The following is a 14,327-nucleotide window of genomic DNA, read 5'->3' as shown; positions in this document are numbered from 1 at the left end:
AACATCATTGGTTGAGGAAAGGAGCCTTGCCAATCACAATGAATGATTTTCAAGAACATTGCTTGGCTTTAAATCACAATGAATGATTGGTCTTTTTACAATGTTCATGAAGATAATGTAATGCAGAAGCAATATCAATTGCAATATTTAGTCTTTGAAGAAGGTTCAAATGTCTTGATTGATTTTCATTGTCTATATATGGATGCAGCCACTTCTCTAAACATCCATTCACCATGAACTCAAAACACTAGAGCTTTGAATTCATTACCATTGTAGTCCATGCTAGAGCAACATGTTAAGGTTTTAAAAAGATTTGGAAGCCGAGTATTTTTTTAACGCATTGCATTCAGCAATGAAACTCTTTGAAAATAGCCAAGTGGCTGCCATTTGTAATTGAGCGGGCATTGAAGAGTGCAGATCACTATTCTCAACAGGAGTGTCCCACTTTATTTTTGTAGTCTTCCCACTAATCTTTATCACCTTTTATTTTAAAACAATTTCTTTCTTTCTGTTACTCAAGAAGGGAAAAAAAAAAATTCTTTTTTATTTTATTTTTAGGTGTTGATGGGAAAATTTTGTGGTTGATATAAAATAAAATGTAGCAGTCAAAACAAAGAAAAGTAAGAATGATTGTAGATAGAACTTGATATTTAAGTGGTCATCAAATTATTACCAAAATACAAGTGTTAATCTATGTGATACAAAGTGTTTCAATTTTTTGCAACTAAAACTCTATTCATATAGCACTACCTGATCGATTGAAGATTAGGGATAGGTTGAAGGGATTGATTTATTTTGGATGAGAATTAAGCAGACGTAAAACAAAGAACCGAAAATATGAGAAAACTGTGGAAGTATGTTGCAGTACATTTCGGTTAGCACATTTTACAATTTTACTTAATTTCTAACCATGGTAAATTTCAAGTATTTTAATTAAATTTATATAGGTACCATTTCAGTTTATTAATAAACCAAAACCTAAAAATACCATTCTCCTTACCAGTCACAACATCATCTTTGTAAATTCTTATTCAACCCTTATGCTACTCCATTGTTTTATTCAATCCTTCTTCAAATTCTTAAAATGCCACTCTCTTTATGTTTCTCCATCTCTCAATATAATTCTTGAGTCACTATTCTTTGCTACCATGGCATAAATAGTAGGCAAAAACATCATTTTGGTCCCTACATTTTGGGGTCACGGTCAATTTGCTTCTTATATTTTGGTAGTAGTCAATTTGGTTCCAGTTAATTTTTAATTTGCATTCAATTTGATCCTTACAGTTAATTCACTAATGGACAATGCCTACGTGACAAATGGTTTGTTTAATTGGCATGTTTAGTATTAAAATATTAAATCAAATGCTGATGTGTGGCCACATCAACCACACATCAGCTATTACATGAAAAGAAAAAAAAAAGCCACATCAGCTTTAATTTTTATTTTTATTTTAATATTCTTACAATTTTTTAACCAATTTCATTTTAATTTATTTCATTTTAATTCCAATAATCACAAATCATATTTTTTCTAACCTTCAATTTGGTTTTCAATCATAACAAATTTTATGCCATCAATCAAGAAAGATCAAATTAACTCCATAAGTTTCAACCAAAATCCTCAAATTCAGACTAAACCCCAAACCCGGATTCACTACAACACAACCGTCCAACACCCCATCATAGAGTAAGGAGATCGGCGATGTTACGCGTATTTCAATATAAGATCGGCAATGGTGTCTTGACTCTTGAGGCATTTCGTGGTGGCGGCACAGCTACCAGTGGGGCGGATTTGTGGCCACAAATTGGGCACCATGGTGGTTCTATGGTGGTACTTGAAGGTTGGGTTGTGATGAATCTAAGTTTGGAGATGCTGGGTTTCCATACCCCATCTTCTTCAAAAACTTGAAATTTTTAGAATTGACTCCTAGACTTTTCCACCATAGAATCAAGCAAAAACATTTGGAAGAGTACCACCTAAAAAAAAACCGCAGCCACAGCACAAATCCATTAGAAGTAACTAATCTAACTTATTAAACAACGATAACATTTAGAATCTTGCACTGGGTTTCTATGAAAATGGGTTCTCTCGGTTCTACATAAAGAAAAATACTAGAGAAGGTTCTCTTTTTAGTGGAATCCCAGATTTCAAAGAATCCATCTAGAGTACCATCAAAATAAAGAAAAACAAATCAAAGTTAAGACAAATTTTCTTGGTATATTTCTCAGTAACAAGAGTCAATAAGTGAAAGGTCAGAGAAAGAGATGGATTGAGTTCATAATAGGGATGACGATGACTTATACTGTATTTGGTCATAGTCATAGATTAGATTTTTATAGTATTTAATATATGTTACCAAGACTTGCACATGTAAGTTGGAGAAACGTGACCACCGCGCACCCTTGGTGCGGTGGTCACTCCACAAGTATAAAAACTTGTGGGGTGTGGGGGGTAAGGGTCGGGATTCAAGTCTCCAGGAGGGAGTTTCACACATATTTACACTCAGATTAGACTAAAGTAGAATTCTATCTTGTATCCAAAAAAAAAAAGTTGGAGAAACGTGTTTTTTTTTTTTAGAAATCAAATGTATATTTGTGGTCTAGTTCTTTATTTAGGAAAAGAAAAAAATTGGTACAAAAATAAATATCAAAATAAATATTTTTAAAAGAAGATATGGCTTTTTTTTCCCATGTAATTGCTGATGTGGCAACTAAAAATTAAACTGTATCTTATTTAATATTTTAACACTAAACATGCTAACTGGACAAACCGTTTACCATGTAGTCATTATCCGTTAGTGAATTAACAGTAGGAATCAAATTGACTACAAATTGAAAATAACGAGGACCAAATTGACTGTTACAAAAATGTATGGACCAAATTGATCGTGACCCTAAAATATGGGGACCAAAATGGTATTTTTGCCTAAATAGTAGCTATTTCTCAAAACCTTTATTGCAAATGGTTACGCCTCAAAAATCTTGTTCCCCTCCGCAAAATGAGCCCCTACAATTGCTCTCCTTTTAATATTATGAAAATTAATTGCGTTCTCGCGTGCAGTGCAACTTATTATTAGTTTTCTCCAATATATCAATAAGTTTTACCAAAAATTTTTGTAACTTAAATTGATTGGCATCTCAACTTCTAATAAAAATATTTAGATTCAGATCCCCCCCCCCCCAATTATCAATGTATAAAAAAGATATTTCATTAAATTTCATTGTAAAAAAATGTAATCTTTAGTTATTTTATATATAGATAAAATAGAAATACACTAAGAGTAGTATAGTGATTTGATCATACTATATGTGTGTGTGTGTTTACAAATTGAAAATTGCATGATATAATAGTTAATATAGATAGGCATGTTTGGTTATTAAAATGCATATTATAAGTGTGTGTGTGTGTGTGTGTGTGTGTGTGTGTGTGTTACTAAAAAATATTTTCCCTTTCTGTTGGACATGGTTTTAATTGCTGCAAAAACAACTAAATTTGAGTAAAAATGTTATATTTCAAATCAATTTTTTCTCACATAAAAAAAACCAATTGTTTCTTATATTAATCTTAGAAAAATAATATTAAAATTTCATTATGCTTAAAATAATTAATATAACAAAATAAATATATTTATTGTAAGTGCACAATTTCACCTGGACCCAAAGACAACTGTGGGCTCAGGCCCAATGAGCCTTGAACAATGAAATTTGTAGAGCTTGGATTAGAAATCTAGTTTAAGGATGCTAGAAACTTGATAAACAGGCTAAGTTGTTAAAGTATTTACAAATAATGAATGATTATGACAAAGGAACTTCCTTGGACGTAAGCCGAGGACAAATTCTCTATTATTTCCCTTTTTCCTTTAAAGGTTACAATTCTGAGTCCCTATTTTGCTAACTAACCGATCCCCCTTTTCTTTGGCCTCCCCTCTCCTTAAATACTTCTTCTCTTGGTACTTTATCCATGTGTTGCACAAATCTTATCCTCCTTCCCTGACACCACCTTCATCAAGTGTTTAAATAGTAACCAAAAGTTTCATTTCTACTGTTCAGGGGTCACTTCCCCATTAATGCGGCCAGGGAGGTAGGTGCAGGATCTTTAATGTGGAGGTGGCAGCCTTTTCCTAAGATATTTCTCTAACACCGGTGCATCTAGAGGGTACAGGGATCGCCCTCTTAACCAACAGTCTTTCCGGAACTTTACCTTGATCTTTCTAATGAATCTCCAAGTCCTCCCGGGTCTATCCGAGGAGAGATTTATCCTCGGATGCATCCTCGGACCCTCGGCGTATGGGCCGATCTGCAGTCCTAACGGCCTTTTAACCAAGAACGAATTGGTCCTTCTTGTCAGAGCCCAAAGGCCCAAATACCTGCTCGGGTCCTTTTACCCCCCACAATAGCCCCTCAAAACTTTATTTTTCAGCATCCGAGGAGAAAAATAGGGTTTTGATCCGATAAGAACTTCCCCCACACGTTTTGTAATTCACCACGCGTGTGAAGATCGTTTCGTGTCCCAGAAAATGCCATTTGGCACTTTTGAATTTCAAAACGCGCGCATTTATGTCCGTAAGTTACACCTTGTTCCCCACGTTCAACGGTGAGATGAACATCCAACAATCCTTGTCGCCCCTCGAAAATTTGGGCGGGACGGATGCAATTTCGAGGCCGCTTCCCATACGTCATAACGCTTTGGAAACATGCGCCTTCATTTATTTCTTCAGAGCCTAATCACATCAAAACATCAGTCGTTGCCTTTTCTCTGCAGAAACCCGTGGAAACTCGCATAACTACAAACTCGTAAGTTCCTATTTTTTCTTTTATTCCTTTCTCCTCGGATTCCATCCTCGGCTCTCTTCTTAACCACTCTCCTTCTTAAAACTCGCCCTTTCGCCTCTTATAGATGGGTAGATTTAAGTGTTTAGTCAACACCGCCGCTGGGATGGAAGGTTTTAGGGCCAAATACCAGATTTCCAGCGACGTAGACCTGAAATACTGTCCGGCAGAAGCCGTGGGTGGGTCTAGGAAAACGGGAGCGGTTATCATCCCTATGATTGCCTTCATAGAAGGTGGGATGACCCTCCCTATGAGAAGCATAACCAAGGAATACCTTCGCAACCACCGGTTATGTCCTGACCAGTGCGCACCCAATGTCTTTAGGGTCTTAGGAAGCGTCAACGCTCTAAATGAGCGGATGGGCTTAAACCTTACCTGGCATGACATCGTCTTTATGTACGAATGCCACAAGCTTACAAGCGTAGGCTATTATTTTAAATCCCGATCTAGTGTAGTTAGATTAATTTCCTGTTTGCCCAAGTCCAATAAAGGCATGAAGGACGACTACCTCATCGCCTCAGGCAACTGGCACGACGGCCCCCACTGCCCAGTCGAATAGGGAGATCCAGGTGTGACTCCTTAGGATCTAACTTCCTAGCCCCGTAACTCCATATAAACATCTTGAAATATTTATTTACCTTTACAAACTGTTTAGCTTTGATTTATCACATGTCCTACAAATCTGACCATGTTTGTCTGTTTTGGTGTCTTTTCTTGCAGATAAACAACACGTGCGCCCACGCCTGAGCCACTGTAATGTCGTTGACTTAAACCGAGTGCTACGCTCAGAAGTTTTCGTGAGTGAAGACCTGCAGCTTAGAGCGGCTCACTTGGTACTTGGGTACGACCCTATATCCTCGGACTTCCAGGAGATAGAGAACGCGATTGTCACGGGTGACCGGAGGCGTAGGAGAATTAATGTAGCCAGACCACATTTTCTAGCCGACCACGACATTCCCGACGACCTCCACACCATTCTTTACACGCAACCCATCGCGGCGATCTCTCTCGCAACGCACTCTCAGGCAACCGTTGTCCCAGAGAAGCTAGTGTCCTCGTCGCACACATTGGACGAGGAGATAGACCAGTTTCGCCTCGAGGACGTCCAAAGACCTCAAGGAAACCAGTTCGTCATCCTTTCTGACGAGGAAGAAGAGCCTGCCGAGACCTCTAGGATCACCGGTCTAGTGATTACACGTCCAGACGACAGCTCCGTTGAAGAAGACATGGACGTGCTTAAGGGCCTTCTAACTGTGAGAGGCGACAGAGTCGCCAAGAAAGGAGCAAGGGGATCTCAAGTTCCCCCGTCCTTGCCACCACCCCCTCCTCCAGCCGACCCCAAGCCTCCCGCTGAAGAGCCTAAGAAGAAAAGGAAGGTGGAGGCCGAGGGGGCTGGTGGCGATAAACAGAAAAAGCTGAAACAGCAGCCCCAGCAGGCTCAGCAGCAGAAGCTGGACAAGGGCAAGGGGCATGCTCGTTCAGTTGAAAGTGGGGAAATTAGAGACGTGGCCGAGGTGCGCCGAGCACCGGCTATGTGGTCTCCGGAGCTGAGACTGGACGGAGCACCAATCCCCATACAGTCCAACATCAAGGCGTTCCAACAAGGCCATGCCCTCCACCTGGCCGATGCATTGGAACGTCCTCTTCTGCTGCCCAAGGATATGGAAGCGTTGGAAAAGATGAACCAGCCTCAACTGTTCCTTTCTTTGAAAAGGGACTTAGCTCTAGTAAGTTTCACTTCGTGCTTATAATATCCGGTTATTTGTAAATATTTTACTGTGTTTAACCCCCTGATACTTTATCACAGGCCATTCAAGAGGTTTTCGCTGCCGAGAAGTTCGTGGAAGATTCTCGGAAGCGAGCTGGAATGGAACAAGAAATCCGGCAAGAGACAAAGAAGTCCCTAGGCCAGGCCCTAGCAGAAAACGGGAAACTCACCTCTCAGCTGGCCGACCTAAAAAGAGAAAAAGACGGTGCCGAAGCCAGCCTGAGAACGATGAGGAATCAAGTGGAGGGGCAACATAAGCTTCTTCACCAAAAGGATGAAGAGCTTTCCCAAGCCCAGAGGGAACGCTCTGACTTGGAGAAGGAGCTTGCGCGGATAAAGGAGGAAGCGCGCACCTTCAAGCATTCACTAGAGGCTGCGAAGCAGGCGAGCTATAAAGAAGGGGTAGCCGCAACACAGGACCAGCTGACAGAAGCTTTCGCGGCCTTATGCCGAGAATACTGTCAGCAGGTCTGGGGGGAGGCTCTAAACGCAGCAGGGGTTCCTTTAGCTTCCGAGCTGAGGAAGCCCGATAGCGTTTGGCTTCCCCTTGACATACAGGAGATAGAGGAGACTCCTGTTGTTGCTTCTCCTCTTGAGGCAGCTCCTCCTGCTCTTCCTCCCGTGGTGCCAGAACTCATTCCTGATCCTACAGAACCTGAAGGTTCCAATAAAGAAAAGGATGGGTATGAAGGTGATGAGAAGGAACAAAGCCAAAGTGTGGAGCCCATCATTCCTTCAAAGACTACAATAGACAAAGGGAAACAAGTCTTGTCTGCCTTTAAGTTGGAGTTGAAAAGCACCGAGGCTGGCAGTACTTCCCATCAAGACCCCCCTCCAAAAGCTTAGGGCCAAGCTTAGGACTTCTTTCCCTCTGTACTTCAAATTTTCTACGTAATGATGTATTCCATGATAATTAATGAAAAACATCTTTATTCGATTTTCATATGAGTTGTGTTTTATTTTACCTTGTCGTTTTTATGCTTGCCATGAAGGTTCTCACTAGCACATAGCGAAAGAAAGAACGAAATAAATAAATCCAATTTCAACAGTTGAACAATTGCAACTTTAAACAGCCATGCACATACTTGTCTTGCAAAGTAAAACATTCAAGAATCTGACAAGAACTAACTTAGTTTAGATGGTATACAGTTCCTCACTTTGAAAACCCACGTGATAGTTAAACTTTGTAACATGAGACACTAATTTTAGTAAAATGTAGGGTCCGAGGACCATGCCTTACCAAATTTTTGCTTAACACTTAAAGATGTACAACTTAAGATTCAATTTAATAGATGGTAAGACATCAATTTCCACCAGGTATGTGGTCCGAGGACCATGCATAACCAAGTTTCCATTTGATATATAAGAATAGTGACTAAAAATGTTAATTTCTCCAAATAGGGTTCTGTTTAATTAGGGTTCTGTTTAACAAATAATAAGATATCAATGTCCACAAGGTATGTGGTCCGAGGACCATGCATTACCAAGTTTCCGTTTGACACTTAGGAATAGTAACTTCATACGTTAATTTCCCCAAAGTAGAAGGCCCGAGGACCCGGCATAACTAAGGTTCTGTTTAACAAATGATAAGATATCAATTTCCACAAGGTATGTGGTCCGAGGACCATGCATTACCAAGTTTCTGTTTGACACTTAGAAATAGTAACTTCAGATGTTAATTTCCCCAAAGTAGAAGGCCCAAGGCCCCGGCATAACTAAGGCTCTGTTTAACAAATGATAAGATATCAATTTCCACAAGATATGTGGTCTGAGGACCATGCATTACCAAGTTTCTGTTTGACACTTAGGAATAGTAACTTCATATGTTAATTTCCCCAAAGTAGAAGGCGCGAGGACCCGGCATAACTAAGGTTCTGTTTAACAAATGATAGGATATCAATTTCCACAAGGTATGTGGTCTGAGGACCATGCATTACCAAGTTTCTGTTTGACACTTAGGAATAGTAACTTTAGATGTTAATTTTCCCAAAGTAGAAGGCCCGATGACCCGGCATAACTAAGGTTCTGTTTAACAAATGATAAGATATCAATTTCCACAAGGTATGTGGTCCGAGGACCATGCATTACCAAGTTTCTGTTTGACACTTAGGAATAGTAACTTCAGATGTTAATTTTTCCAAAGTAGAAGGCTCGAGGACCCGGCATAATTAAGGTTCTGTTTAACAAATGATAAGATATCGATTTCCACAAGGTATGTGGTCCGAGGACCATGCATTACCAAGTTTCTGTTTGAACTGCGAATTAACAAAAACATCTTTTATTAATAATAATACCTTCAAAGGTTGTTTACATTCCATGGGCGTTGTACAATTTTTTCATCTAGGTCAGCTAGCCGATACGACCCTATGCCTGCTACAAAAACAATACGATATGGCCCTTCCCAGTTTGGTCCTAGCTTACCCCAAGCTGGGTTCTTAGCAGTGCCCACGACCTTTCTTAGTACGAGATCCCCAGGCGCGAGTGGCCTTAGCTTCACATGGGCGTCATACCCCCGTTTAAGTTTCTGTTGATAATAATCCATTTGGACTATAGCTGCCTCTCGTCGTTCCTCAACTAAATCCAGGCCTTTCTCCAGGAGGCCGTTGTTGTTTTCTGGGCTAAAAGAACTCGTCCTTAGCGTGGAGAAACCAGATTCAAGAGGTATTACCGCCTCGGCTCCATAAGTCATAGAGAATGGAGTTTCTCCAGTGGACCTGTGCGGCGTAGTTTGATACGTCCACAAAACATGGGGTAGTTCTTCTACCCACCTACCTTTCGCATCGTCCAACCTTTTCTTGAGCCCACTGACTATAACCTTATTAACGGCCTCGGCTTGCCCATTTCCCTGAGGATAAGCTGGAGTAGAGTATCTATTTATGATACTCATGTCGCCACAATATTTCCTAAAAGCCCTACTGTCGAATTGAACGCCATTATCCGAGATAAGTGTGTGTGGTACACCAAATCTGGTAACGATGTTTTTCTAGATAAACTTCTTGGAATCGACGTCCCTAATATTTGCTAAGGGTTCAGCCTCGACCCATTTAGTGAAGTAGTCGGTCCCCACGAGCAGCCACCTTTTGTTTCCTGCAGCCCTCGGGAATGGCCCCACTATGTCCAATCCCCATTGAGCGAAAGGCCAAGGACTGGAGAGAGGATTGAGAACCCCTCCAGGTTGATGAATGTTAGGGGCGAACCTCTGGCACTGGTCGCACTTTCTTACATAGTCCTGAGCTTCCCTTTGCATGTTCGGCCACCAATATCCCTGAGTCAAGGCTCTATGAGCTAGTGATTTTCCCCCAGTGTGGCTCCCACAAATCCCTTCATGCAGTTCTTCTAAAAGCGTCTCCGTTGACTCAGGGTGTACACATAACAAGTATGGTCCGGAGAAGGATCTTTTATACAGTTTCTGATCCTCGGACAACCAGAAACGCGGCGCCTTTCGACGAATCTTATCTGCTTCAGACTTGTCCTTAGGAAGGATGTCACTTTTCAGAAAAGATATCACCGGGTCAATCTAACTAGGTCCAGGCCTTATCAAATGGATACGGGCCCCGTGGACAGTCGTAAGAGTTGGCTCTAGCAAATCCTCTACAAGGATAATCCTGGGCAAACACTGAGCCGAGGATGTCGCTTATGTGACCAAAGAATCTGCATGGGTGTTTCCACCTCTAGAAACATGAGATAAGACAAAAGAATCAAATTTAGCTTGCAGACGTTTGACCTGGGCCAAGTACTCTTGCATTCTTGGATCCCTGGCCTCCATGGTTCCCGTGAGCTGGCCGACCACTAACTGAGAATCCGAGAACATATGAACTTCCTTTCTGCCCATCCTATGTACCATGCTCATGCCCACCAAGACTGCTTCGTATTCGGCCTCATTATTAGTAGCCGAGAACGCCAATCTCAGAGATTTTTCAAAGACAATTCCCTCAGGGGACATCAGGACAAGTCCGACACTAGACCCTCTCTAATTAGCTGCCCCATCCACAGACACTTTCCAAGTCGAAGGTGCTGCGCCTGTAATCACACCAACTGATTTTTCATCCATGTGTGATTCCTTCAAAGTTTCTTCTAACAATGGTTCGGCAAACTCTGCCACCAAATCTGCTAGAACCTGGCCTTTCACCGAGGTGCGTGGCATGTGTTTGATATCAAAGGCTCCCAAAATGGTTCCCCATTTAACCACCCTCCCGGAGTAATCGGCACTGCGTAACACTGACTTGAGGGGCAGTTGGGTCAGAACCACCACGGTGTGGGACTGGAAATAATGAGGAAGCTTCCGCGTGGCATGAACTACGACCAGCAGTGCTTTCTCCAAAAGTAGATAACGCACCTCGGCCTCATTCAAGGACTTACTGATGTAGTAGACCGGTCTCTGCACCCCACCTTCGTCCCTTATGAGGACCAGGCTGACTGCGTGGACGGCCACTGCCAGATACGCAAACAGAACCTCGTCCACTTCGGGCCGAGACAAAATGGGTGGCCGAGAAAGATATTGCTTAAGCTGTTGGAAGGCTACAATGCAGTCCTCGGTCCATTGAAACCCTTTCCATTTATTCAACAATTGGAAGAAGGGCCGGCATCGGTCAGCTGACCGAGAGATAAATCTGCTGAGAGCAGCGATCATTCCGGTCAACCTCTCGACTTCTTTTGGATTCCGAGGCGGCTGTAAGTCCTGAATAGCTCTGACCTGTGCCGGGTTTACCTCTATACCTCTATGAGTAACCATATAACCCAGGAACTTTCCAGAACCCACACCAAAAGAACACTTTGAGGCGTTAAGGTGCAGCTTGTACTTCCTAAGCACCTGAAAGGTGTCGTCCAGATCTTTAATGTGCGAATGTATTGTTTTAATCTTCACCACCATATCATCCACGTATACCTCAATGGTCTTCCCAAGTTGCCGTTCAAACATTCTGGTCATCATTCTTTGATAGGTAGCCCCAGCATTCTTCAAACCAAATGGCATGACCTTATAGTGGTAGTTCCCAGTTGGAGTGATAAAAGCAGTTTTCTCTTGATCCTCCAACGCCAATGGAATCTGGTGGTAACCCTGGAAGGCATTCAAAAAACTCATCCGTGGATGTCCAACCGTGGCGTCCACAAGCTGATCAATACGTGGCATCGGGAACGAATCCTTTGGGCAGGCCTTGTTTAAATCCGTGAAGTCCACACATACTCTCCACGTCCCATTCTTCTTTTTGACCACGACCGTATGCGCCAACCATTCGGGGTAGAAAACTTCTTTAATAGCCCCAGCCCTCTTGAGCTTAAGCACTTCCTCTTTGACAGCCTCGGAGTGTTCCTTGGAGGAACACCGAGGTGGCTGCCTTCTCGGAACAAAGGCGGGGTTGACATTTAAATGATGACAAATGAAACTTAGGTCTACGCCCGGAGCCTCATAAGGATCCCATGCAAAAACATAAATGTTGTCTTTCAGAAACTCCAACAAATCCATCTTCTCATGGTGTGGCAGACGTATGCCAACTTGAAAGAATCTTTCAGGGTCATCCGCTATCAAAAACTTCTCCAAATCCTCACATAGGGCTTCCTCTCCTGTCACCGCATCGGGCGCATCCGGAGCTGTTAATTGCTATGAGTCTTTGATGATCAAAGCCGAGGACTCGACTTCGGCCTGATGCAGCACTGCAGCCGATATGCATTGTTTGGCCACTGATTGGCTGCCAAGAATCTCTTCAACGTATTCTCCCGATGGGAATTTGACCTTAACATGCAAGGTAGAGGAGACAGCACCCAAAGCGTGCAGCCACGGCCTAGCAAGGATGGTTGTATATGGGAAATACGCGCCAACCACAATAAAATCCACCTCAACCGTTTCTGAACCAGATTGAACGGGCAAACGAATCTGTCCCTTTGGTACAACAGCTTTACCTTCAAAGCTTATAAGTGGCGAGTCATAAGGAGTAAGATCCTCCAGCTTCAACCTTAGCCCTTTGAATAAATCAAGGTACATGATATCTGCGCCGCTGCCCTGATCAATCATCACCCTTTTTACGCCGTAATTCCCTGTCCTCAGAGTGACCACAAGAGCATCGTCATGGGGTTGGATGGTCCCAACCTTATCCTCCTCTGAAAATCCCAAGACGGGCAAATTCACCTTCAACCTCTTGGGCTTGCAGCCTGCCTCTTCGGCCTGAGAATGCGAAACTGTCATCACCCAAGTGGGACATGAGCCGGTCCTGCTAGGTGCAGCAAAGATAACGTTAATCGTTCCCAATGCCGGCCGAGATGAATTATTCTTCTGATTATTTAAGCCAGACTGACTGCCCTGCCTGTTAGGTTGATAAAGGTGCTGCTTTAGTTTTCCTTCACTGACAAGCTGCTCCAAATGGTTCCAGAGGGTCCGACACTTCTCGGTAGTATGACCCACGTCCTAGTGGTACTGACAAAAGAGATTCTAATTCCTTTTCATAGGGTCCCCCGCCATCTTACTAGGCCACCTGAAGTAGGGCTCCTTACGGATTTTCTCCAGTAGCTGGTGTACTAGTTCTCAGAACACAGTATTTACGGTCTGAGATGCTGCCGAGCCAGACTGCCCGGTGTAATCTCTTCTCAGCTTGTTGTTGTGATATCTGTCCGACCTGAAATCCCTTCTCTCCTGCGGGATAACCTTCGCCTTACTCTTTCCTTGTTGTTGGTCTTCCTCTGAACTTTTGTATTCATCAATACGATCTATGAGGCGACATACGCTGCGGACGGGCTTTTTGGTCAGGGACTTCCTCAAGTCATGATCAGTAGGAAGGCCTACCTTAAAGGTATTAATTGCCACCTCATCAAAATCACCATCTATCTCGTTAAACATCTCCCAATACCGGTCGGAGTATGCTTTCAACGTTTCACCCTCCCTCATGGCCATAGATAACAGTGAGTCCAATGGTTGAGGAACTCTGCTACATGTGATAAACCGTGACACAAATGTTCTAGTAAGTTCCCCAAACGAACCTACAGACCCCGATTTAAGGCCGTTGAACCACCTCATAGCGACGGGTCCCAAGCTAGAGGGGAAGACTTTACACATCAGGGTCTCATTATGAGAATGCACCGCCATCCTCTGGTTAAAGTGACTCACATGCTCCACCGGATTAGTCCGGCCATTGTAGATGGTGAAGGTAGGTTGGGTAAACCTCCTGGGGAGCCTCCCCTTCTCAATCCTCCGTGAGAATGGCGATTTAGAGAGCTGGTGCAACGCCCGGCTCATAGCATCGTTCCCCAAGCCCCTGGAAGGGAGCTTCTTGCGCCTACTAGCTGGTGGGTCGTCCTCCTCACAAGAGGACGTTGCGCTGGGGGGCGACCATGACCTCGAGCTGTAGCTACTTCCCCGAGCCTCCCCTGAAGAAGGATTAGATAAAGATGGTGAACGCTTCCGTCTGACGCGGCACAGTTTCCTTTTAAGATGATTAATCTCCTTCTGCATGGCCTTAGCACCATCCTCGTGGGTGGTGCTGCCTCCGCCATGAGTATGGCTCGCTCTAGGGTATTCAGTGTGAACGCTTCCCTCTCGATCCCTCCGACGCTCAAGACGCTCGAAAAGATCCTCAAGTTGTGATCCTTGAGACTCTGTGTGCTGTGAACCTAAGCCTGCCATAGTATTCCAGCTCCTTCAAGACTAGAATTCCCACAGACGGCGCCAATTGTAAGTGCACAATTGCACCTGGACCCAAAGACAACTGTGGGCTCAGGCCCAATGAGCCTTGAACAATAAAAT

This window comes from Castanea sativa, chromosome 10, assembly GCF_040712315.1.
Source record: "Castanea sativa cultivar Marrone di Chiusa Pesio chromosome 10, ASM4071231v1".
NCBI lineage: Eukaryota > Viridiplantae > Streptophyta > Magnoliopsida > Fagales > Fagaceae > Castanea > Castanea sativa.
Note: the sequence above shows the minus strand (reverse complement) of the source record.